Here is a 26,654-nt window from a genome sequence, read left to right on the forward strand (position 1 = left end):
AAATCCTCACTCACAGTTTAGCACCATGGGGCTGGTGGCACGTGATACGTGTGCACACTATACCAGTGGACGCGCACAATCTTCAGAAAACAAGTCTCTCGCGTGGTTTCCATTCCATCTATATTACACATTGAAATAAATAGAATTCCCTCTCTGCCCACACTGGCGTTCACTCAACTATTCTAAACGGGTGTCTCAGCAGCAGACACCACGCTCTCAAGACCCAGCTGTCAACTCTCGCTTTTGAGTAGCGACATAAGCAAATTATCTGACATTTCTAAAATTTCAGTACATACCCTACTTCCTCTCGTACAAGAAAAGGTCTGTTACCCCAACATTCCTGGCTGTAAAAGTCCCTTCTCTGCCTCTCAGCTCAAGTTTTCTTTGAATGAAATGTTATCTCCCACACATTTAAGCTAAGAATAAAATAGCAACAAATTAGAGAGCAAGACAAAGGGGCCCTCTTTTTATAGATGCGAGCAACAGGCGAATTTCAGATCTTGTGTGGTGAGCACGGTCTACAGGAAAATCGTAGCCCTGGGAAGTCTTAGTTCTCGGGTGACTAGCGCCTTCTTCCACTGCTTCACATGTAAAGCGGCCACCGTCAGAATCTTAAATCATATTTCACTGCTCCGCTTCCCTGACTCCTAGTCGGCAAACTCTAGAGGAGATTACGAGGGGGCTTTCTCCTACACCTTGTAGAAAATCAGGTTTCTGATGAATATTTACTCAGTTTCTGTGCTGTTCTCGTGGATGTCTCACATCATGTAAAACGTGACACTTCAGAGAGCTATCCATCTGACAGGGGCACGGGTTACATGAGAAGAAAGGACGTGTGGGGGAAGAAAAAGCAGAAGCGAGTCGGCGGGGCCAGAGCGCTCCCGGCATGGTCCCACGTCCACACACAGAACGGAGGGTTCACAGGGCACAGCCCTGCGCCCCATCTGATGCTCGTGAAGACCTTGTGAGGCGAGCCCAGGCTGTACCCACCTGCGCTCTCCCCACCCACCCCGACTCCTGGGGCTTTTAAGCACCTGAGGAAAACTGTGTTACCGAGAGGTGGGGTGCTTTTCCCAGAATGGTGGGCTGCGAGTCGTGGAGGCAGGACGCCAGCTCCTGAGCGGTGGTCCACGCTGCTTCTGTGAGACCAAGAGCTTCTTGAGCCGACGAGACAACATAATTGAACCAGACCCGCTGAAAATGACCGCGCTGTGGGGGTTATACACAGGAGCCGGTGAGGCCAGCCCCCCGCCCTGGAACTCCCAGACATGGGACCAGGCAGCCTTCATACAAATTCAGTACAGTGTTATGTCCCTATCTGGACATTTCTAGAAGTTTTATGCAACGAGGTTATGATTTTAGAGCCAAAAACACACAAGAAGACCAGGCAGAACGTCTGTGTTACTGAGATTAGAAGAGTCTGCTAAGACCCAGCCCCCCCCCCCATGGAGCAGAGGGTCCCCTGAACCTCCCTTTCTTATGCAGACAGTGCAGGCTGCTGGGAGCCAGCAGTGCCCCAATAAACACACTTTTCATCCAACAGGGGAGGACATTTGAAGGGGGTTCGGCCTTCAGGGACTCTGTAAAACCAGATCAGCCACTGAAAAGTTTATGTGGATGCTTTTTAGTCACATCCAGGAATTAGGTTGCTGCTGGCTTTCGTTTCTGGTTGGAATTGATTTTCACTGCTGGTGAAATTTAGAAGCTGGCCATTTTTTTTTTTTATTGACACTAAGGGTTCCCTCTGCACCAGAAAATGAGATTTGCCGCATCAGCCTAACAGCGGGAAGGCAGTCTTTTAAAGGAAAGGGGTGTGCATCCTTTCTTCCGTGTCCTAAACCCCGGAACCGCTCTGTTCACTGCGGTGGGGACTCCGCGGTGACCACAGAAAGCAAAGAATGGGCAGCTAACATGGCACGGTGCGCACGTCCCCCCACCAGGCACAGCTCCCCGGCGAGTCCTTCTCAGGCGTGGTCCCATTTGCCCCCACCAGGTAAGAAGAACAGAACCAGTAAGCGCGCAGTCAGAGTCCCAGGCCAGGCAGTCTTGCCCCAAAGCCCCTGCCCCTAACCCTGCATTCCTCCCACCAGCCTGGTTGTTACAGCACCCTCCCTCTCTCTGGACGTTGTTGAGATTGTCCAAGCCTGAGGGAGAGGAGGGAAAATGGAAGCCCTCCTGATCACGATCTCCCATGGGTGATTTCAGCCAGTTCCTTCTGCACTCACTGAAGACCGTGCAAGCCGCGAGGAATCGGACGGGCGACCTGGAAAACCAGCTCAGAAGAGCAAATGTCAGACCGGCGGGGCCTGCCAAAGGCGTGGGGATGAAAGCAAATGGGGCTCCCCCCACCTCCCTTTATTTCCAATTTTATATTTTACAAAAATGAAAGCTAAGGAAAGGGGATGTTATTCGATTTTTCTGGAACAAACCATGCCTTTGCTGTACACCCAGCAAGGCCGGTTCACTCATACCCTGAGAATTAATTGTACACACAAACTGCCATCCTTATCGAAAAGAAAGAAATCACAGCAAACTGACCACAGCTGGTATTTCGCAACGGTATTTGTAATACAGGTACGTCAGAGTTAATTCATATTTCACCATGCTAACCTGAAAATTCCCATTAAAAATAGCATTTCCTGAAGTACCACCATGATATGCCAACTGTCACAGTGGCCCTTTCTGATAACCAACTGAAGCCCACGAGAAATGTTCATTATGCTATTACATTCAAGTCACTTTTGTTCCCATGGTGTCATGAGACTACATTAGTTTGGAGTAGCAGCCCCATCCTGTCCCATTATATTTGTTCCTAGAATCACTAATCTGCCAAATCCAATAGTTTGCTAGTCGCTGCAAACATGTATTCGGAATTTAAGTTGGAATAAGGATAAGGTGGCTATTCGTGCTTCAGGAAAATGAATCGATGTGTGTGTAAAGAAAGATTCTGTGACGCTTATACGTCTCTGTAATTTGACGCGAGACCTTGCTGTCCCCAGTATAATATGTTTAAGATCAGAGCCACAGCTAACTTTTATTGCGCATGTTCCATGGGCCAGGCACTGTTCTAAGGGGTTTCTGTGTATGAAGTCACCTAATCCTCACACCAGCCCGATACCGTTGGCTCTGTTGGCACCCCCATTTCATAGGCACAGGCTGTGTGCTACCCAGGGAGTGAGCGGTACCTAAGGTTCCTGTTCAAGGCCCCAGTCTCCTAAGTGGGTGTTTCAGCCCCGGCACTGTGATCACCTCAGGCTGGGGGCTTCCTGGACAACACAGGGGTGCAGCAGCACCCCTGCAGCTGTGACACCAAACAAGTCTTCAGACATTGCAAAATTTCCCTGGGGGATAAACATGCCCCTGATTGAGAACCACTGCTCTGGAAACACACTCTCAAAAGGGGAAAGTATTGCCATGCAGTGGGCAAAATTTGGTTCTGGGGCATTGGAGGTGGGGGGGGTGGAATGCAAAGAAACCCTACTTTTTAGTGATGAAGCACATACTCATATGTGTGAAGTGCATGGACATGTCCGGTGTGTTTGTAGCAGTAGGATTTCATGGGAAGGATTAGGGGGAAATGCCTAAAAATGTTCCTTAGGAGAGAAACTACGAGACAAAGGTGGAGAAACAGCGGGGAGAGCTGTGCCCTCCATCTGTGCTGCACGGGACAGGCCAGCGGCCCTGCACTCTGAGACGAACCCCCTGTGAATGCCCCCCCCTCAAAGGATCACCGACAGACCCCCTGGGACTTCCCCCTAGAATGAAGCCGCTACCTTCACCTTCCTGAGGGTTCAACATCATCACCTTAGCCCCATGGGTTGAAAAATGTGGTACTTGGAGATTTGAGTTCAACGAAACACTTCAGACTATTTTTCAAACATTTTCATTCCAGCAAGCGCTACCAAACTCTATTTGCCAAGAGCTATTTTTCTTAAACTTTTTAATCCTGGGTATATTTCAAAGGAAATTTATCCATATGGTTCTCATTCATTTGCTCTTAATTCATCAAGATGTTGTTTTGTAAAAGCCAGTTGACAACCAAGGAGCCGTATGCATGTTTTTTTTAACTTGAACCAGGAAGTTGGGCTTTGCTTGTGCTAAACAGAATTTAAAACCCCTTGAGTTTTTCTATACTTGGCTAAATGTAATTTTCTCTCTTTACTAATCATTGACTTGGAGTCTACCTTTTTGATGTAAAAGGCCTTATGGTAGAAGAAACAAGAGAGGGGGAAAAAAAATTCCCTTCACTAAGACTTGAAAAGCTGGAACGTTCCAGCAAGGATGTGGCCAGGAAATTGTATGTTTGCAGAATACGTTGCTTCTGTAATCTGACTGGCACTGGGTTATACTTAGTGATGTAAGAATTATATACCTCTTTTAGAAGGGGGGGTTGTAATTGCTGAGTATTTCCCCGTTTGGGATAATACTGTATACTTAGGGACTTGCTAGGAGCCCCTCGCCCTGCTCCCCTGCCCCCCACAGTTTTTAGCATGCTTTCTTTGAATGGAGCCCCACCATGTCCCCAAGCACGAACAGTGGGGTTCATTAAGACGAGCTAAACAGAGCTCTGTGAGAGGAAGAGACAGGAAATCCAGCACGCATCTTCAAAGGGGCTTCATACACTGCGTTAAGAGAAATGGTTCGACATTGACTCTAAATGTTGATTTTAAACTTTTAGGCATGTTATTTAAAAAAAAATAATCAAATGGTTTGGAAAAAGTCCTTCGAAACCCTCAATAGGTTAACCCTCAACAAGCTTTTAGGAAGAGAGGCACTGTTTCTATGATAGGAGATGGTGGGGTCATTTCCCCTTTCTATTCCCATCACTAAATCCAGCAACTGTGTGTCAGGCAGACAGATTAAAATAAGCAAAAACATCAAATTCAAGAAATAAATCGTAAAAGATACTTTTAATGCAATAGAAAGCTATAGAACTGCACCCACAGAAGGTTGATTTAGAGATAGTTCCAAATCTTTTTGTCACATACACATTTCTAAGTTAAGAAGTAAGCACTGGTCACATCTTGAAATCCACTTAATCCGAACCTCTCGGGGGGGGGGGGGGTCCAGCTGCCTCACTCCCTCCTCCCACAGTAAATGTAACAAGTATTCTCCAGCCCTGGCTAACCGGGCGGTGGTCACACAGGGGCGTAGAGACAGGCTCAAAGGCGCCATGCAGCAGGGTGCTGCTTCTCCAGGCTCCCGGCTCGGGGCTTGTCAGCGTGGCTTCCATCCCCAACTTGTGTCCCCGAGTTGTGTGGAATTAAAATGTAGGACGTCACAGAGCTGCATCTCTGACAGCAGTTCTAATATTAGTTATGGGTTAGCTTTTCTCTCCTAAAGGCTAATTGCTTCTGATCGAAGACTGCTTCCATTTATGGATAGAACATCCAAGTTGAGAGAAGTAGAAATACATAAGAATTAAATTCATTATCATGGTAAGATTTTGGTGATAAAAGGTAAATAGTATTGCTCTTTGCAGAGCTGAAATTAATTCTAGACATGATGGAGGTTCTTGGTATGTTGGTAAGATCATTGAATACAAATAAAGATTTTAAATAATTTTGAATCGCTTCCTTTTGAAATGAAAATACCATGCTTCCCTTTCACAGAGTAGATAAAATTAGATGAATAGGGTATAATATCAATTTGTTCATTATAAAAAGTTTTAGGTTTCAAACTTGGAAAACATAATCAAAAGATTCAAAACGTCAAAACACCCTGGTTTTAACGCCGATAAAGTTCATTTACGGCCCTGGCACCTACAGGAAGCTGCTGGCAAACATGGTGGTTCTAAGCAATTGTTCAGTGTGAGCGCTAACCCTGTACTCGGGCTGATGGGAACACAGCAAGGGGCCCCTGTCAGTGCAAATGACAAAGTACCGTCCAGCTGTTGGGAGCAGCAGGGACAGCTGGTGACCGCGCAGAAAACATCTGCTTCTAGCTTAGGGCCCATCTCCCAGGACAGGTTTCTGCTGACCAGTTACTGTGTGAATCCTTGAATGGGTCAGTTATTAGCATCGGATAGAACCATCCATCAGACATGACGTAAGCGTTCAGCGAGCACCTGCAGCAGCATTTACCAAGAATTAGAGGCTGGTACGTCACGGCACAGGCTTTTAAGGGAGAGTCGCCATAGATGATGGAAGAAGGGTGAAGTCAGGGGCCCTAGGGCAAAGCACTTGGGTGGCCCACATGAAGGCTAGGCAACGCGGCCGTGCAAACAGTCTGGTCTTTTCTTTTTTTCTGCACATATCAATACATGTTTCTTGTAGCCTGACGACACAAGAGATGAAACTACTTTTCATATGTAATCAAATGTCTTTTGCGTGTTCTGCTTAACTGGTCCCCATAAGGAATCTTTACTAGAGAACTATGCAGTCCTCTTCAGATCAAGTTTCAGGTCGTAATGATTTATGGAACTTAAGCTTTCTGGCAGAGGTGTTGCTAATACTGAAGGGAACCATTGCTGCAAACATCCAGCTCCCACAAGATCTAGCAGGGAAGTTTTTTAAAAGGTAATGACAAAGCGTTCTTTTTCCATTTTTATCTCAAAAGAAAGGAAAAAAAACACTAACTGCCAGGGACACTTACGATCAAGAAATGAAATTAAAGATGTTTACTAACCCTGATAGAGTCATATGACCAGAGTATCTTCGGGTGGCTTCTATAAAAATTAGAGGCAAGCGCCACTCAACAGAACAGAGCTGAAATGTGACGCTCAACTCTGATTCTGGACCTTTGTCTTCCTACCTGAGCGAAAGGAAAAACAGATATAATCCACCATTACTAACATAAAGGAAACCACACAGGGGCTTTCATTTAAACTGCATCCAAAGCTGAATCTTGAATAACATGGAATATTTTGGGCACTGAATTGAATAGGAAGAGTAGTAATAGTTTTTCTCTCGATAATTATCAGGCATGAAAAAGTTCTGAATATTTGAAGCAGAGGGAGAAAATGTCTTTTTTCAAGGTGTTTTTCTTTAAATGTTGCTCGTATGTATACCCGAATATAACGAGAAGCATCACTGGGAAGCTACTGAGGTGACGCTGGTAGGAAACGGCGGTGGTTTGGGCCAGGCTGGCAGTGACGCAGCGGGAGAAGGGAGGTGCAATTCTGGGCAGACTGCGTGTTCATTTCCGCCCCCCACAGCCTCCTCTCCATCCAGCCGGGTCAGTGATCTCCTCACAACCAAATCAGACCACGTGACTCCCACGTGGAAGGCCTTCCGAAGGCTTTCCACTTACCCAAGCAAAGACCAGGTCCACACAGACTGGAGTGACCAGGGAATTTATTACCCAAACCAGAGCCCTGCTGAATGTTCAAGGCTGCTGACGATCAATGACCTCAGGACCCTGAGCCCCCATTTGCGCCACTGCGGATGACATGACATGGGCCTGGCCCCCTACTCCGAGGAGCAGACCCTGCCATCCTCTCCTGCTTTCTTCCAGGACAGCAGTAGCCACACTCGGCCTCCTGGACCCACCTCTGCGACGAGGGCTCTTCCCACAGATGCACACGGCTCACCACTTGGGGCCTCAGCCTTGGTTTCCAATCCACCTTCCCAACGAAGACTTCCGTGGGCAAGTCACCTAGCACAGTGCCGCTCACCACACGGGGGTGTCTCTCTGTGCTCATTTCTTACCAGCTCACCTCGGTCTTCTCCGTCAGCTGTTCTTTCTCCTGCCTCTTCCGCTGGAGTGGAAAGGCTGTAAGAGCTGGGACTTTGTTTATGTTGTTTGCCAATGAGCCCCCAAAGCCTAGACAACTATATGACATAGAAAAGGCACTTAATGGCTACCTGTTCAATGGATAAACGGGTGGGAAATTTCACCATTCTCTCCCTGGAAAGTACGTCTTTCTTCTCCGGTTGGACAACCAATCTTAGGACCACGAGCATTGACTGGGTTTCTATATTTCAGCAGTAAAATATCATTTGTGAACACATTCCACTGTTGACCAGTATTCATCATTCTACAGACGTCACAGATGCAGGCAGAAAACAAGCTCTGTAGGGAAGACGAGGACCTGCTATCTTCCCAAACCTCGCCTGGCCTCAGTGCCTCCCACAGATTCTCCTGGGCGGGGAGGGGCATGCCCCTGTGTGAAGACTCAAATGGCAACACAGCCACAAAAATCTCCGGGGCTGGGGGTAGAATGGCCCGAGAGTGTTTACACTTGAAATCGCAGTGGTTGACTTGGTCCAGCAAACTCCGTCTTCTCTCTGATATGTGCATGTACGGGAATAAATTCCCCTCAAAATATCACTTCAGCGCATGCCACACATTTCAATATGCTTTTCTTTAAATGGGTTCGATTTCAATATGTGCTCATAACACTTACACTATTCTTTGGTTTTTCATTTTCTATTTTTCAGGTATTCGTTTCGGCTGTATTTTTGTTGTTGGTTTCTAATTGTACTGTCTTATGCCATATAAAATAGCATATCTGTATTATCGATGAGTTATAATTGTTGCGACGTCTTTTGTGGCCTATGGCTGATTTCTGAAACTATCCCACATGGGTTGGAAAGAATGCGTGTTTCTAGACATCTATTACTTCAACCTTGTTAACTCTACTGTCCAACATTCTATATTATAATCGATTTGTATCTGCTCTTTCAATTTCTGTCCGAGTTGTGTGAAGTAACATTATTTATTAACCTAATATCTTCTTGTCTGTCAACATTTCTGTTAAAGCTCTAACATTTTCTGGTTAGGTCTGTGCCAGGGATCAATCTGTGGCCTCTCAGCTCCACACCTGCCCCTCACTGTTTCTGGTTCTGGAACATTCCGCCCTTGCCAGACGGCACGATCTTGAGCTTTATCACACTGGGCCCTGGAGAAATAGCAGAGGGGTCCTCGCCCTGGGTCCTGAGCTTTGCCCCCTCTTGCTCCCGTGGCCCGGGGCTGGAGGCAGGACACTCCGTGGAGCTCACCCCCACTCCCGGCGAGTTCAGTTCCATCACAGGTGGGTCCCCAGCAGAGAGTGGCATCCCTCAGGACAGTTCCTGGAGGATTCTGTGCGGCAAGGGCAAGTTTTCCTGCAGTGCACCAGTGACAGCTTCCCCGTGAGTTCAACAGCACCCGCCACACTCCATGTCGGCCGCATCCTGGCAGCTTCCCATCTGACCTCCCAGCAAATTTAACAGCACCCCCAACACCCACAGGCAGCTTCCCTGTGGATTCTGTGGGCCCCCCAACAGGTAGTTCTCTGCCCCCAGCTGTGGTTCTTTGACTTTGGATCAGGTCAGGGACAACTCAGAAAACTCCAACACCCCGGGGGCTGTAACCACGCCCTCTCTGGAGAGGCCTGAATCTCGGCCATGGAGTCACCCTTCCCCCACGCTCCAAGATTTGCTCTTCCTTGAGTATCCTGCCTCCATCCTCATGGGATCCCTTAGAGGGAACTGTATCCCTCTCTGTACATGGAGTAGAGAAGGGGCCATGGTTTGGTCTCACCCAGGGTGCTTGTTCATCGAGTTCATAGGCCAAAAGGAAAAATTTATGATTTTTCACCTTCCCATGTGTTTCCCCAAAGCTGCTGACACTTTTGGAAGTTTTAATTCTCTTAAAAAGAATCCCAGATACCTAAGCAGTAATATTGAAGTTCTCGCAGTGTCTGCTACCATTCAGATCTCATCTTCTTCACTTGAAACTACTTAACTCACAAGACTTCATGGTTTCACACTGTTATTCTCATTAAGGCAAATCCCAAAAATTATGGAAGCTGTTAGGAGAGGGTGAATGCAAAGCTTGGGGAAGTAACCTGAGTTTCATGGGCTCACTTCTAAATGACCCTGCTGACTACCAAAGGGATGCTTGTGTGACGGAAGTATTTCTCATTACACAGCACATGGAATCACAGTAACTGTAAAATCTAACACTTCTCTCCCTTTTCTTGGGCATCAAAACCATAATCAGGCATAAAAGCTTATGGTCTGGAATACTGTACAAGAATAACACAAGGATGACTGTGTCCTGGTACTTAGTAAAACACACATACATCTGACTTTTTTCCCAGTAAAACGTGTTATAATAGTAGTCTTTCCTATTGAGCTTTTGCCAGGAAGTTTACCTTCTAACTGTGTGTATTTTACCTTCTGACTATATGTCGGGCACTTTATTTAATTTTATAGGCTGAATCATGACTGTCCCTATACTACAAATGAGAAAATTGTTACCAAAAATAAGGAGAAGAAAAACAGATTAGGCAGTTCATCTATGTGGCTTCTAAGTGATAGAATCAGGATTTGAATGTAATCAATTTGACTTTAAAGCTTTAATGATACATATCGTTAACCAATCAGATAAAGCCAGAGAAAGACAATAATTTTTAAAAAACCAGAAAAAAACAAATACAAAGATAAGAGCAAAAATGAAAGAAGCTAAGAAAAATTCAGACAGAAACCAAAAGATATAGAGTTGAACTAAAGTTATGGAAAAACCCTTTTAAAATGCAAAAACGTAAGATCAGAACTGTAACAAGCTCAAAGCAGATTGAAATAAGCAGCAGTACCAGTCCAGTGCTTTACACCCATCTTCACAACTCTGAGCTGGGGTGTCTCCCTCAGCTGGCACTCCTCTTGTAAATGGTAAGAATAATGGACCTAATATGCTTGAAAATCCCTCAAAAAAAAAAAAACCAAAACACACACACACAGCTAACACTTGCTAATGTCTTACTGAGACAGGCACTATTCTAAATTCACATTTACTACCTAGACTAAGCCATCACAACACTTTGAAGTCTGTTATTATTGCTATATCTGTTTTACAGATGTGGAAACTGAGGAAGGTGCCCAAGGTTAGACCTCTACTACAGTACGGAATCAGGATATCAACAGTCAAGTTCAAGATAAAGAAGCAAGAGACATGCACATAGAGGGGTGCTGAAAACTAGAACTTTGAAAGGAAAGAGACAGGTATTTCAAGAGAAATTTGAAATCTTGATGATTGGGCAGGTAAACGCCCTTACCGTCTCTCCAAGAAACCTACTGTTAAGATCAATGTCATTTTCAAGGGCCGAGCATCAGGTTCGTGGTCTGGGTTTGGTCTGATGAGCTTTGGGATGAATGGGAATGTCCAGGTTGGTCTTTAAGTAACAGCAGGACAACAGCAGCACAAGACCCCATTACATGAGGGCACACGAAGACTAACGAGGGCTGCCAGGGCGGACCCACATATTAAAGCCAAGATGTGTGCACACATCCTCACCGCTCCCTCTTTATACGTTAAGCTCTATTTTAGAGTGAATGAAATTATGCAAGTAAACATGATATGTTCTGTGATTTCATCCACGAGGTAGAGGGAATCCTTTCACTAGATGTTCGGCTCTGAACAAAGAGAGAAAGACGATCAAGGAGAGGAGATGGGGCAGAAGTGGTTTCTTTCCTGTGTGGAATGAATCCCGGGTGGACGTCGCAAAGATGGGGAGACCGAGTTTTGTCACAGCGTTTCTGCACGTCTCCAGCCCCCCTAGTGAACAATGAGAACAATAATAATGCTTCTCACATTCGGTAAACAAATGCAAAAAAAAAAAAAATCTTCAAGTTAGAATGTGAGGTATTTTCTTCTAGGAACAGGTTGTTCACCACTCTTTTAGTGAGCTTTGTAGCATCACGGAGTCAGAATATTTTTGGTAGACTGTATCCTTACATAAGATCAGGCTCTCTACTTTGTCAAGAGTTAACTTTCAGAAAGACATTTTCTTTGCTTTAATCAACATAGGGTCATGCCAATAATATAAGCTAATAAAAGAATACAGTGCTTCCTCTCCTTAAACTCTTCTCCACAGTTACTATGTATTTCTGTTGGTTTTTTGTTTGTTTGTTTTTGTTTTTTGGGGTTTTTTGGTGTGTTTTTTTTTTGTAAAGTCAGTGTTGAAAAGCAAAATGAAAACAAGATAATAAGATCTTTCAATTCTTGGATCCGTCATGTAAATGAACCTTTTCCAAGTTTGCAGAACGATGTCTATTATTGTAATTAGGGCTTGGAATGCTAATTCAGAGAATAACATCAAACTTAACCTTTTCCTGAACTGAACTGAACCTTTTGGGGTTCACAGGAATTCAGTTCACTTCTTCTTGGAACCTTGAAAAATGATGCTGTTTTTAATTATAATGACTATCAGAAATAGTTCACTGTCATCATTCTATATTAAGCAGGCATGTGTCAGACTAGCTCAGTGCAATGCTGTATTTCACCCGTCTTGCCTTCTGACCTCCATCATTTTCCTGAAGCTTAGTGTTTATAAGTGATTAATTGATACAACAATAGGATTGATGAACATAAATAACAACAATGAGATAGGAAAGGTTAAGAACTTAAAATAAGTTTTAAAATTTAGGGGGAAAAGCAGTTTATACAACCTAAAAGAGGCCAAGAGTCCTCAAAATAGCTGACAAGCCTCCCCGCCCCTGAGCTAGGTGGGTGGACAGAAGGACGCTTGCTGTGGGACTATTCCTTTTTGACCGTATGATCCCAGTGGCTTCTAGTTCCACTTTGGGATTTTACTTTTAGAACCACATTTTGAGTTGTTTTTATTCAAAATAGTCTCACTTCTGAAATCACCCTTCTGATTTTAACTTCTTCCTGCCCCCTGCTCCGATATCCTCTCTCATATAAAAATGGTTCCTTCCTCAGACCATCGTCTCCAATAGTTTGACCTGCCTTGCTCGTTGATCTGGTGACAATGGTGATGTCTAAGAATTTTATATCTATCTCCTCACAAAGGCGTCGCTGAAGGAGGCTGGGGCGCAGACTGAGGGTTTCGCGGTGTTTTGTAAATGAGAGGGACTATTAACAGATGGAGTGCCTTTATGAAATGATGGGTTAACATAATTGCCTTGAAAAGCATCATAAAACATTTGTCTCTCCCTCATACAGGTACACATCCTGATTTGAAATAGGTCATTGAAACATATATGATATAAATGGCATGTATACATGAGGACAAATCAGGACGTGTCATTCAAAAAAGATACACAGGTGCCTAGTCAGGCCTCACGTTGCAGGAATCTATGGGGATTTCAGCGATACATCTGCTGTATCGTGGACTTTCTCACCCAGAAGAGGAACGTAGGATGTGTGTGTTAACAGTGTCACACAAGCTAGCGAGTAAGACACGCGTAGCTCCCTTTCCAAACCCAAATGCCATTGGGTTTGCAAAGGGAGCAAGCCAGGGTGGTCAGACAAGCTTTCCTGGGAGAAGAGGGCTTTGCACTTGAACTTGATGAAGAACTGGGATTAGGAGATAAAGGTGGTGGGCATATTTCACTCTGGGTAAAGGAGAAAAGCTTCACAGAACACAGGAGGTGAATAGGCTATTGCAGGAGAACACTGAAGAATTCCAACACGACATATTTTCATACTTCGCAATATTTCCACAATATTTCCACAAAAAGATACGTCGAGTGGGAGCCACCGCACATTAAAAAAAGAACTCCACGGAATGAGAATAGGCCAAGGGTCAGCCTGTGGGTGGCGCCAGTCACCGTCCTGCCCGACTCACTGCCCTCTGGCCGCGCTCTGGAAAGCAGCGGAGGCCACGGCCAGCCACACCATGACACCAGGGGCCCTACGTCAGGAAAGTTCCATCAGAGACTTCAAAAGTCCTAGCACCACACACTGTGGCGTTCATCTTGGTGGTAACAGTAAAGGTGACCATCAATAGTACTGATATTACTTTAATATTAGAACCCACAGCCCTAGTGTTGACGCTACCGTCATGGCAGCATCTGACACGGTATTAATGATGTTAACGACAGCATGACCTGAAACCTCATGGGGCAATGCCCTGTCTCGGGCGGCTGGATGTGCAGTGGGCACGTGATGTGGGTGGCAGCTGGCAGGACAGACGGGCCACAGCGTGGGGACAGGCGGAGGCTGCACGGCGCTCACAGACGTGTCTCTGCTTACCCACAGGTGCCCAGCGGGGGCCTCTGCCCATCCAACCTGAGTAAACCGGTCGAGTGGCGAGGGCTGCGGGTATGTGAGCTCAAGGGCTTGTGCATGAACGTTTAGCAGCAGGACCCGTCTCACGCTCTCTACGAGCCGCGTGACAGGAGGCTGGGGCTGCTTAGGACACCACACTCAGACCTAATGTCCTAGCCAGGGACAGAGCCAATGACACTGTCAGAGGACCAGGGGACTTTAAGCTGCTTCCCAGTGGTCACTGCACAGATGTTCGCCCGCACACCAGAGAGAAGGTACGGGGTGTGTGCCCGGGCCTGAGGCCACGAGCCCCAGAGTGGGGGCACCACCGTGCCCTGGGTCCCAGACGAGCCAGGCTCAGGATGCGTCCTGAAGGCTGACTGGTCACCACACTTCCTCCCACCTCCCTCCGTGCAAGGCTCACAGGAGGGACACTGAGATGAGAAACAAACGGGACGGTGGGGGTGGCGGTGGGTGGGTGGTGGAAGCTGGCATGACTGTGGGTCACTGCAGTAATCAGAGCCCTCCAGTGTGAAAGGAGGCAGCGGGGGAGTCGCCCGTCTCCCCTTCCCGGGAAGGAGCCCTCTGGACAAGGCGTTTGAAGGGACGCTAGTGAGGGAACTTGACTCTGTCTGACTGTATTTAAAGTCCCAGGGTAGCCAAGTCTTCGCTTTGGCCCTGACATTTGGGATGGAGAAACCCCAAAGTAAGAGCGTACCTCCGGGTCTGCCAGCCCACGGCGCTGTCCTGAGGGAAAGTTCACAGCAGAAGGGGGTGCCGTGCCCCAGGCCGTGTGGGGGAGGGGACAGCGAGTGACACTGCGGTGCCCAGGCGCAGCGCCAAGCTGCCTTCTGTGTGGGGCTGACTGGCCAGCACTATCTTTGCTGTCTGGTAGAAATGGTAATGTGCTTATAACTGCTTGACTCAAAACTCCAGCCCTAATATTTATTTAGAAATAAAAGAAACTGGAGGAAATATTTTCAAGGAAAAGAAAAAAAGAAAGAACAAACTCCCAAATTTCTTCTGGGGTATAAAACCTACCAGCGGCTTCACTTTTCTCTCTGAAAAGCTGTCCTTATCTTATCCACCAAAGTCATTCTATGTGGAACTTTAACTTAAAAACAGCCAAGCAATTGGTATCACTCACTCAACGCAGGGATCAGAGTCCTACTACTTTAAATTCATTTACCTTTTTGACATTTGTATCACACTTGGAGGGTTTTATAGAAATAGATTCAGGGGAAACAATCTATTTGCTTGAAGGCTGATTAGAATTGGCCGATTTCATCTCTTCTTACAAAGAGCTGATGTGTTCCTCTTAGAAAATCACACCAAATAATACTTTATCGTGAAATCACATAGTAGTGTCCGCGGCCCCTTATTAGGAGCTGAGGTGCTCTCAGTATCATATTGCAGAATACATTTTGCCGTGAGCTTGACGTAGCAAACCTAACGATGTCAGGAAGATTGTTTAAATCAGGACAAATGTGAGCACTTAGAGGTTGTGCTTTAACTCCTCATCAGTTGCTTACTGCCCCAAATCGTTGGCTAGAAAGCACCATCCTTGAACCGATGGGTGAAGGACAGGATGGTGTATTATACCGCGGGGGAGGGGGGCCCCACAAACAGTAACATGCGGGAAGCCCAGCTGGCCAACGTTATAAAAGATCAGTCAAAGCCATAGGCATCCTCACCCCAAAGGAATAACTTTAGTCCCCAAAAGAACTCCATGTGTCGTTTTGTTGAGCACATAATATATGGCTCAGATTCGAGTAGTAGTATTGAAGATAATAAGTAAAGATGTGACCATAAGAGAGAGAAAGACGATATTTTGTACATTTATAGCCAGGAAACAGCTTCCAAGTAGCATCTTCTGTTTTGTGTTATTTTATACCTTGTTTAATGGATGATCAAGCATTTTAAAATATAAGTTTGGTAGAGAGACGTTAAGTATATGTCTGGTGGAGACAAGGCAAATACAATTTTATGTTTGGTTTTTTTTAGACATTACTTAAAACAGAAGAATAGGTTTTTGTTGCTTTGATTTTAGCAATAAAGAGCACATGAAGTTTTATTTTCTCTGCTCTGAGGTATTTATGAAGTTACATGGTTCGCCCTGTTTAAATTGATCAGTCAAGACATGAGGCTAGAAAGCTGCTAATGGTGCCCTGATGTTCAAAACCTTCTTGTGTGAGGTTGACTCAGAGAATTATGTCAGTTGATTTTTTTCCCCTCAAGATCTAACTGGAGCTTGGTTTACAAAACTCCAAACAAATCCAACATAAATAAGCTGAAAAAAGCCTCGCTGTCCTCATTTGTCCTGCCGCCCTCTTTTCGAGCTATTTTTTCCTGTGGTGGTCAAGTTTTTGCTTTGGGTTTCTAAACTGCCATAGCGGGCTGTATTTACATTTTGAATACCTCGTCATGTGGAAGTTTTACTTCTCTATTGACACAGCTTTGAGTGACGTGCTTCTTTGAGAACAGTCCACATAGAACGTTCTCGATGCACAAACAGCTGACGCTACTCCTTCTGGGTAAAAAGGAAAGAAAAAAAAATAATAAAGTCTCCACAGTAACAGGAAGGGTCCATTGCTGCCGGCATAACTTGTACTAAAACTGTAGACTCATTTGAAGGACAGGGTTGTTAGACTCATTTATTCACTGCCTGTTACAGGAGACGCCTTACCAGAAGGAGGACCCCGACAGGAATCAATTGTCATTGTCGAGAGATGTCGCAGCAACAGGACAGAACAGAAGGAAAGGACGTCCCCTTAGAATCACCTCAAGGAGCTTTCTTGGGGAGGGAAGGCCACCCCGAGGCCATCGAAGGGGAAACACAGGGCCAGATGCTGCCGTCCAGGACAAGAGCACGCCTGAGAATCTGGGGGTTACCAGTGAGTTTAAAAGGGTGGCCTGTCTGAGTCGGTGGCCCCGGGCACCGAGTCATCGGTCTCACTGCCTCGGAGGGCCGTTTCCCACCAGAGCGATGGCGGTGTCCAGACTGAAACAGGTGCATGCGACACCTGGAACGCTCTGCGCAGCCCTTCCCGTGAGCACCGGCTGTGGCACAGCCCTCACCCCCCCTCTGCACACCTCGCCCAGCCTCAGGGCACCCTCACCGGCCCTGCCCTGCCCTCCTGCTGGCTGAGACTCAGGCGCACCCGCTGTTTCTCTGACCCTTCTCAGGGAGACTCAGGATCCTAGCTTCCATGTCTGAACATGGAATATCTGTCCACTTATCGCATCTTGGATGTTTACAAAACACTTGAGAATGTCCAAATCGGAGCTTGTGATTTCCCCGAGTTTCTTCCGATCCTAAACTTTCCCATCTCAATGAATGGCAGCGCCAGGTCCCTTCTGTCCTCTCCAGGAGCCGCCCTGGAGTCTCGCCTTTCTCTCGTGCCTCGCACATGTTCACGGCCAGTTCCTACCAGCTCTGCCCCCAGAATTCTCCTTGGGTTCGCCCACCTCCACTGCTTCCTCCTTAGTCAAACCTGTCACCACAGACAAGTGTAACAGCGTCCCACTGGTCCCTCTGCGTCCTCTCTCGTCCCTGTACAACTGGCTCCGAGGCAGCAGGCAGGTGATTGTACAAGATCAGCATCATCCAGTCCCCTCCTTTGCCTAAATCCCCCATCTTCCCACTGCTCTCAGAACCCAGCCCCTTCGCCACAGCCTAGAAGACCCCACATGAAACTTCTCCTAGAAGACCCCACTCTTGACTCAGCTCTTCGACTCCCTTCTGCTGGCTTTGCGACCGTCACTCTGGTCGTTGTCCCCTCAACGTACCAGACTCACTGCTTCCTTACATCCTATGCGTTTCCAGAAATTAAACACGTCAGCCCCCGAGGCCACAGAGGCTGGGCGGCCGCCACACGCCCACCTCTGCACATGGCTCCGAGCACGCCATTCTCAGGTGCTGCTCTCTCTAATGCCACGGCATTGTCAGCATGTCTGAGGCCCCTGTTTCAGTTTGCACCCTCCTTTGGTCTTGCTGAAGATGTGGACCCTTCAGAAATGATTTATATGAGTTTGGGGGGAACCTGACGGCTGTGGGTACCAGAGGAACCCATGTTAAGAATAACGCTGCCAGAGAGGCCGGGTTTTATTTCTGGTCCTCTCACCTATTAAACTCATGACCTTGAGAAACGTACTTAAACTCTAGAAGCCTCCCTTTCTCACCTATAAAATCAAGCAACTGCTCGGTGGCATAAAGCACGTAAGGGGCTCTACACACTTCCTAACACAGAGTGAGCATTAAAGACAGACAGCCCGTAATTAGTATATGGCTTAGTAGGCAACGTTAGGGGGAAAAGTATCATTGTGTATAATCATGAGAAATCCCCAAATCCTTATTATTTGGTTTGGAAGGAATGAAAACCAAATCCTTCCAAGGCAGTCAAAACCCTTCTATTCAGCCATTGTGTTTTTCTCTCTGCACTTGAACTCTGGGTTGAGTACAATTTGCTCTCAAAATAATGACTTAAAAAACTAGTGAATGCCAAAAAGCCAAATTTCCCCCAGGCTATAATTGTGATAAATTCAAAATGTGTTCTAAGAGAGTGATACATTGACCCAAATTCACTGAAGTGGTTCTAATTATGCTCTTGTTTATTACTATGACAAGTGTTCTGACCACAGGATTGATATTAGAAACAAACAGAGGCCTTATTAACTTGCCATAATTTTTTTAAAGCATGGGGATTGTGTTTTGAACAAAACATGCAGCTCTAATAATAGCAGGATCTGTTTTTAAAAGCTCCAAGAAATACATAGATAATCATTTTTACTTAAAAGGTATAAAAAGATAAAAATGTTTTTTGTTTTTTCATGATGCACAGAGACAGGGGTAACTGTTCAGAGGCTGAGAAGAGCCGTTTGCCTCCTGCCAGCAGCCCTGAGAGAGTGGCGAGCGGCCTCCAGAAAGCAGATGGCAAAGACCTGTGCCCTGGAAAGACGGAGGGGGGGGACTCAAGGGGAGCAAGTGAAAAAGTGCCAGCGCTCCAAAACCCCTCCTTTGATGGCGTTCTCAGAGCTCTGACCACTAGGGATGCTGGAGAGACTTCTTCCAAGGGTGTGACCCCAATATTTAGAAGGAAAGAAGGGAGGGAGGGTGAGGGGGAAAGACAGAGGAAGGCAGGCAAGAGTCACCACGGAGCTGGCTAATCACGCAGGGTCCTAGGCCCCAGACGGGCCCACTGACCCAGTGACGTCCCCTCTGCAGTTACACAGTTTAACAAATAAAACTTCAAAGACTCCAAGTCACAGGACAGCTGGGTCCGTATCCTGTTGACTTTAATCCCTCAAAATGCCCAGCAGAGCTGCTGGCATAGAAAAGTCAAGCAAGAAATGTTTGTTAAATAAGGTGACAGCCTAGAGGTTGAATTTCAGGCCCCGTGTTGACTAGGGGGTTCTCCCGGGGGGCCACACACACTCCTCAGCCCAGCGTTTTCACAGCGTCCTAGAGACATGACGGTCTGCTGGGGGGGGGCGGTGGCAGGTGCTCATAGTCATGCTCCGGGGTCCCAGCGAGGTGACAACTATCAGGCCTTCCTTTCTTGTGACTTGCACCTGAATGTCCCAGTAAGTCCCCTAAGGACAGTCCTACAGAGGGAAGATAGCGGCTCGCCAGGGGAGCACATTCCGTGTCAGGTCTGGGCAGCTGACTGGGCTCTTATTTGATCTCAGAGGAATTAGAGGACTTAGCTGTACCTTCCTGTCAACCGCTGCTTCCCACGGGAGGCTTTCTGAGTAGCCTACAGGTTATACTGTCATCTAAGGCCTCTTTGCAGTTACTTGGGCTCTCAGACACACGCCTTTTAATGTCCAGGACAGCACTACTGAATGGGAAATCATTTCAATCTGCGACTGATTTCCTGCTAGAAACGTCGGCACACGCCCCCTGGCTAACCTTGTACTGATGGAGCACTTCACAGGTTTCTCAAGCATGCTGGCCGACAGGTAGGAGGGCTGCTATTTCAGGGGAGAATCACTGACGGGTACTTGGTGCAGGAGGGACACAGCTGGTGACCTTCCTTGTCCATTATCCCTAACTCCCCCTGGCTCTCCGCTGTCCCCTCCATCTGTCTTAGTGGGTCACGGCCGTGTGACCCAAATCCCCATTCCTTGTGTGACCAGGACGAGATCAGTCTCCTCTGTCCAGAGTGTGTTGTCTCCTGCACCCCAGACTAGGCCTATCAGACGTGTGCGTCCTTTCCCATGGAACGGAACGCAAGATTTAACAATCTGTCTGGCTTTGGAGGGAGGCTCCGGCGTGTCTGACCACTGGAGCCCTAACACTCACGGGAACAGCAAGCCCCCGGGTCTTCGTAGGGTTTGCTCCCACTCTCTAGAGCAGGTGTACCTTCCACAGCCCCCAGCATACCAGCCACCTCCCCTCCTAGGTCACCTGATGTCATTGATTTAATGGAGCAATGCCCATGTGGTACCTGAGGTCACATTAACCTGCTCTAGCAAAGGGACCACCGTCGGCATGGCAGACTCCTACCGGCGTGTCTGCCCGCTTAGCAGAATGTATAACAATAGCCATCTTTGGTGATGGTTGGGAAAGCCAGGCCTGTGACTGCAGATAACGGTAATCTTGGGTAACCACTTCCTGATGCCACTAGAGCGCCAATGTTCTCTTCAAGGATATAATCCCAGCAATTCTTTTCTTCTCCCCCACGTCAACTTTACCCATTTACCAGTATTGCCATTTACATGACAATAAGCACAGACATCTTATTTCTTAATTACAGTGAACCCTTTTGACCCAGGTTCCTTTGCCAGCTACCGAGGCATTTCTCTCTCCCATTGGGTCAGTGATGCCCGAACTCTTAAAACGATTCCTGGCATGAAAGAGGTTCAGGAAACATCTGATAAATAAATTGACTTTCACTGGGGTTAACCAAACAAGACTAACATAAATAATATACCACAAAAAGATAGAATTTCATAAGGATATCGATTATCCCCAAATGTATATTTAAAAAAATAAATAAAAAAGGATTTTAAATTATATACTATGGAATAAAATGAACAATATCCAAAACAGCTACAAAGGAGAAGAATAAGGTTAAGAGTGGCAACGCCACTGGAACCAAACAGATCAACGGAACCGAGGAGCCAGCAATGTACAATGTGGCACTTGGAATGTCACAGCATTGGCCTTGCAGGTTGCTAATAGGAAAAAATGAGAAATCCATATCCTACAAAAAATAGACCTATATTCCTGTTTCACAAAATTTAACTCTAGGTAGAAAAAGGTCTAAACATGAAGATAAAACCTTAAAGCATTTAAAAGAAACACAGGAGACTACTTTTATGACATTGGTGGGGGAAACACTTCTTAAGACTGCAGACAAGTCACAAAGGAAAAGATTGACAAATGTGATTCCTCTGTGACAAACCACGTGTCCAAGAGGTAGCTCCTACGTAGAGACAATATTGGCAAAATATTTAACTGATAAAAGATTAGTGTTTACAACATATTTTGAAAGTTTCCAAAGCTCTAAGAAAGAGTAGCCTCACAAACAACAACACGAGCGAAGGTGATGAGCACGCGTTTTACAGAATAAATGGCCCGTGCAAATGTGGAAAGACAAAAATCATAATGACATAATTTTTTATGATCACCTGAGTGATAAATGTTAAGAAGCCTGGCAACATTATGAGATGACAGGAGTGTAAATTCGTACTATTTTGGAGAACAACCCAAAATATCAAATGAGGGTGAAAACGGGCAGACCTAGGATGCAGGAACTCCACTAGGCACGTGCCCTTGAGAAACTTCTGTGCCCAAAGAAATACACAACCTCGCCCCCTATGGAGTCGTTTCCAATAGCAGTTGATAATGGCAGGAATTTGCTGCTGGAGATAAATTTGTAATTTGAGATATTTTCATAAGCTGAGCCGTTTTTGGAGGGGATGGAAACTATGGTGGATGGTAGGAGTAGCTTTTAGAAGAATGAAGGGAATCAGGAAATTGTAAAATCGGGATGTTGGAAGCATCCACGCTGAGGCTGGAGGCAGAGACGGATGGAGCTACAGCCTGCAACCCAGAGGCTGAAACTACTGAGAAAGACAGAGTTCCCTAAGAGGCACTAAACCATGGAAACGGAGATGTGAAAGAGAGTCATATAGCAGGGAGGCTTGTACTTCAAAAGACAAGTCCAATTTGGGCTGTAAAACAATGACATGGAAATCACCCCTGGGCAGGGGAAGAGGGAAAAGGCTGTTAGTGCAGGGAGACAAGTTAAGGTAACGGAGGAGGAAGGCTATCCATTTATATGTCACTACATGCCACTCCATTTAGTTCACGTTTCTTTATTTCAAGCTGTAAATTAAAGATTTTTATGATGTTACAAAGCATCCAGAATCATAGTCCCAATCTTTTCCACTTCTTTGATTAGAAACCTGGATGTCATCAAAAGTCATTACAAGAGCAAACCCCAGGCCTGGCAGTCGCGCAGGCGTGCAGCCTGTTGGTCACTTACACAGACACCTGAATGGGAAGGTGATTGATCCCTTCTGGCTGAATTTGAAGGTGATATAAAGTAAACAGTAGTCAGGCGGAGAAGAAATAACCCAACTCGCTATTTCTCCTCTTCAATTTTTAATTTGCTATCATGTTGGATATCAGATTTGGAAAATAATTAAACGTCGATTTATTGTGGAATGCTAGGAAGCATGGAGAAAGGGGAAAAGATTACCTGTTTAAAAACCGATGCTGGGACCATGGGAAATCCACATGCAGAACAAGGAACTTCGGGCCTTACCCTTTGACCATATACACAAATTAACTCAAAATGGACTCAAAATCAGAAACTCCAACAGAAGAGGAAAAACAATAAACTTGGAATAGAGCATGGGATGAAATCTCAAGACCTTGAGCTAGGCAAAGATGTCTTAATCATGACAATAAAAGCAAAGTCCATAAAAGAAAAAGTAGAATGAAACGTTTCAAGTGTTGAGAGAAAAAACTCCATCCACCTACCATTCTATGCATTGCAACATTACCACAAACACAAGAAGTCTGGGACATGCCTTTTGATACAATCTATTTCTAAATCCAACTGAAAGAGCATCTCTGCCTATCAGTCAATTCTTGGGTAAACATAGAATATGCATTCTCTAATAAGTTAATTACTAGAACCTTTCCATCCTTGAACTTGAATAAATGCATCTACTTAATGCATTTTCAAGTTGACCTCCCTTTGATTTCACTATGTATGCTTATAGAAATAATATATTGAATAAGTGCTGTCATTGATACTTCATTGAATGTTTTTGCAGAATAGAGTTTAGTAATAATTGAAATTATTAAAGAAGTATTTGACAAAGCAGGCACTGTTATCCTGTTTTAGAAATGAAGCACCTGGGTTCACCGTTAAGGTGACAGGACCCGCTGGTGCCCGAGGACAGAGGACCAGACCAGGGGGCGTCTGAGTCCAGGGCTCTCGTTCTCAGCCACTGCAAGATGGCAGCATTTCCTTGATTTTTAAATGAATATTTCTTTTTAAAAATAGTCCAGAAATGTTGACGTTCAGACTTCTTCATTACGGCTCGGGTCATCTTGCCTTCACAGCCAACAAACTGACTTGGGGACAAGGTATCTCAGAAAGTTGTCCCTCTGATTACATTAAAAATTAGGCAATTCATTCTGTTTATTGCTCTGTTCATTCAGGAGCATTCATGCATGTTCTTTTATGATAACAATTAAATGTATTTTCCTTTCTAAATAAAACTTCTCATAATGCATTTTTTTCATGGGGGTGGAGGTAGTAATAGAAATTATTTCCTGAGTACATATACATATAATGTGTTTCCAGGTTACACCAAGAACGAACAGCATACTTCTTGGCCCAAGTTCACTGTATACATCAATCCAGTTGGCTCCGGTCCCAAAGGGACCTGGCCACGCAGGGGCTGGCGAGCTGTCCTGCCTGGAGACCGCCCCGCACACTGCGCTGCCTCCACAACACAGCGGGTCTGCACTGAAGGGCATGGAGCAACCACAAAAAAGGAAAGCGTTGTTCTGTTTTATTTGAGCTTTACATGGTTAGTTTAGAGAGACAAATACAGCAAATTCAACAGAGAGAGTTAAAGGGATTTGGAGCAGTCCGGCTGCCCTTAAGGAAACTGGAGATGGTTGTTCTGAATTCGTTCCTTCTGCTCAAGGGACATCCCAACCTGCGGGAGCCTGACTGATTCTGCCGGCATCTACGTCCAGTTCTAAACCCCTGCATTCTCTTACCTCACTCTAAACCTCTAGACCCAGAGCTGTTCATCATTGTCAAATGGGGGGGGGGCAGGGGGTAGTTAAAAATCAATCAATAAGTACCAGTTATCAGAAGGAGTAATCAATTTAGGAACGGGGGGCATTGATGCCCCGAGGGAGTCCTCGCCCACTGCCTGCCCTCACCCACTTCTTTCAGCTATAAATGTCCCGTCTTTCCATCAACCCAACCTACCTGTTGGCCACTGAAGTACATGGCCAAATACAAGAAAATCAAGTAGCATCGACAGCCAGTAAGATTTCTTAGTGTTTGCAGTTGTACAAGACATCACAGCTGTGTTTATAATGGCGAAGAAACTGGGTCTTAGGTGGCAAGGCTGAGAGTTGCAGATGTCCGATATCCTTCAGACGCTGGGCGTTTGTGGTCCATTTCCAAGGGAACACGCTATTTATTATTTCCTTTGATGTGATTAATCCCTTTCCAAGACACATTTCTCGGTCCCATCTTGTCCTCCTAAATCGATTTATCTTGAAGTCCAATTAATGACTCTTCAAATCCATTTCAAAAACAAAATTGTGTTCAGATAATAGTTGTTTTTCTTAGAAAAACGCAAATTATAGTTGTAATATATAAAAACGGAAATCTATTCCAGAAGAGCAAATAATCTGGGAGCCAACATGCATTTGACTAATACTACGATATTTTGGAGTGAGCATTCTATTAAAAAATAAGAGAGAGTCAAATAGAAGCAACTGATTTGGGGATAACACTATTTATATATTTCATAGTGTTTCTTTTTTTTTTTTTTTCTTCATTCAGGCAGTTGCTATCTAAAAATACGGTAAAAGCTTGCCCTTCCTTGGGGACAATTATGAGGTGACGTTACCCCAGGAAGCACAGAATTCCAGGCTAGTCAGGTCTGTCCTTTGGCTTTGCATAGTGAGCCTAAACACAGGGTGTTTTCTGACCATTGACAAGCTCCCCACTTCTGGAGTAAGACCAGTGAGTAGAATTGATGTTAAAATTTACCGCAACTTTTCACTGACGTTTATGGATAGAGTCAAATGTTAACTTGTAATAAATTTGAAAGCAGAATTCCATTCTCAGAGCCATGAACCAAACCTGAACTTCCCATCGCTGCTCTCCCAGCTCAGCCCTAACTTCTCAGTATTTAGTGCAATTCGGTCAGGTGATTTACTAGAAATTCTTCTAAATTACATGAGTTGAAATACTGCAATATCATCTTTATAACAGCTTTATTGAGACATAATTCAAATATGATACAATTCGCCAATTAAAAGTGTACAATTCAATGTTTTTAGTATATTCACAGAGTTTTGCCAACATCAGCACAATCTGATTTTAGGATATTTTCTATCACTCCTCCCAAAAAACCCATTAGCAATCACCCCCATTTTATCAACCACTTACCAAGTCTCTAGAGATTTGCCTGTTCTGCATATTTTATATAGTAGAATCATACAATTTGTGGTCTTTAGTGACAGACTTCTTGTGTTTATCATAATGTTTTCAAGGTTCTTCTATGTTGTAGCATGAATCAGTCTTTCATTCTTTTTTATGACTCAATAATATTCCATTTCATGGGTATGCCATATTTCATTTATCCACTCATAAATTAATGAACATTTGGGTTGTTTCCACTTGCGGCAATTACTAATATCATTATAAACATGTATGCTCAAGATTTTGTATGACTGTGGGTTTTCATTTCTCTTAGGTACATCCTATGAATGAAACTGCTGGGGACATGGTAACACTATTTAACATTTTGCGGAACAGTCCAACAATTTTCCAAAGCATCTGCCCAAGTTTATGTTCCTCCCAGCTATGTATAAGGGTTCTCCTTTCTCTACAGTCTCTCCAACACATTATTTGATTTTGAGTCTCCTAGTGGGTGTCAAGTACATGTCACTGTATAATAGTTTGGGTTCGCATGACTAATGATGTCGGACATCTTTTTGGGTGCTTGCTGTCCATTTGCGTGTCTTCATTAGAGAAATGTCTGTTCAAATCCTTTGGGCATTTTAAAATCATGTTGCCTTTTTATTGTTCAGTTGTAAGAATTCTAAATATGTTCTAGGTACAAGTCCTCTACCAAGTAAATGATTTACAAGTTTTTCCTCCAATTCTATGGGTTTTCTTTACACGCTCTTGGTATTTTCACTATTTGGGTATTTTTTGGTAACACAAAAGTTTTTGGTTTGATAAAATCCAATTTATCTATTCTTTCCTTTGATCAGTTGTGCCTTTTGTGTTGTGTGTAAGAAGGTGTTACCTAACTCAAGGTTACGCAGATTGACCTCTATTTCTTCTGACAGTTTGATAGTTTTAGCTATTATATGTAGCTCATAATCAGTTTTGAATTATTGTGCGTGACAGATGGAACAGACTCATCTTCAGGGTTTTGCATGTGGATATACAGTAGTTCCAGCACAATGTGTTGAAAAGATTATTTTC

This window comes from Hipposideros armiger, unplaced genomic scaffold (genome assembly GCF_001890085.2).
Source record: "Hipposideros armiger isolate ML-2016 unplaced genomic scaffold, ASM189008v1 scaffold_37, whole genome shotgun sequence".
Classification (NCBI taxonomy): Eukaryota; Metazoa; Chordata; class Mammalia; order Chiroptera; family Hipposideridae; genus Hipposideros; species Hipposideros armiger.